Here is a 1,324-nt window from a genome sequence, read left to right as displayed (position 1 = left end):
TTGTTGGGAAAATTTGCAAATGTGAATTTTGACTTTATTTGCAAAATCTCTCTAGAATTTAGTAAAATGGGCATAACTTTTGCATACTAACTCGGATGAAAAAGTTTTTTATATGAAAAATCATCTACTCGAAAAGTTGCATCCAAATTTAACTGGGGGAACCCCGTTAAACGTTTTCAAAATCCTCAAAAACCTAACAGAAAAAAAGTTACGGGGCTTTTAAGATCTAGAGTGGAAAAAATCGAAAAAATTTCAAACTATGGTCAAACAATGGTCAAATAATGGTCAAACTAATTATTCTAGAATATTAGTGTTACTAAATAATTATTTCAGTTATTTTGAATTTTGGTCAAATATGGTCAAACTAATTATTCAAGAAATATTAGTGTTACTAAATAATTATTGGTTTTAAAACAATAGTTTCAAACTCAAACAATGAAATGTGTCACTTCATGCTCACGCAAAATTCCTGAGGGTTAATAGGAGTGGCATCTTACTATTGTCAGGAAAACAACAAGTGCAGACTTGGAAACGATGGAGAATAGAACCCGGAAGTTAAGCGTGCTCAGGCTGGGGGAGTGGGAGGATGGGTGACCGTTCGGGAAGTTGGATGATTAGGAATGAGGAGGGGTGATTAGAGATTAAAGGATAAATTGAGCAGTGATGAGGGGTGGTGATTAGAGGTTAAAATAATTCAGAAATTTGAAAATAAAATAAAAATAAAAAAATTCAAAAAAAAATTCAAAACAAAATTTCAAAACAAAAAAATCATAAAATTTCCTTTAGTCCGGGTTGGTGTTACCAACCAGGACTAAAGGTGGAGCTCCACGTGGCCGCGACCTTTAGTCCCGGTTCCAGTTTGAACCGGGACTAAAGGTGGGAGGCATTAGTAACGGCCCTTTAGTCCTGGTTCAAAAACCGGGACTAAAGGGCCTTACAAACCGGGACTGATGCCCCCTTTTCTACTAGTGAGATCATTCGAGGAGTATCATCCTCGGGCGAGATACGGCATCGTTCCTTCGGAATCTCATGGTTGAGAGAGCGCGCCAAGTGGCGCTGATCGTTGCAAGGCTCCCGAAGGAGCGCTTGTTATTTTTTTTTTTGAGTCTAAACACGCTGTATTTATTACTCAAACAAGTTCATGGGGATACAAGATATGTTTGGAGGGTGTAACAGCCACACATGGCGCCCAAAATCCAAACCAAAAGCATGCTTAGCGAGGCTATGTGCCTCAATATTAGTTGCTCTCCCTTCGAAGATGAAGGTGCAACTATCAAACATAGCTGACGTTTCCACAATCTCCCTGGTAGTGCTCGCATAGCCC

The sequence above is a fragment of the Triticum aestivum genome, chromosome 3B, assembly GCF_018294505.1.
Source record: "Triticum aestivum cultivar Chinese Spring chromosome 3B, IWGSC CS RefSeq v2.1, whole genome shotgun sequence".
NCBI classification, from domain to species: Eukaryota; Viridiplantae; Streptophyta; class Magnoliopsida; order Poales; family Poaceae; genus Triticum; species Triticum aestivum.
Note: the sequence above shows the minus strand (reverse complement) of the source record.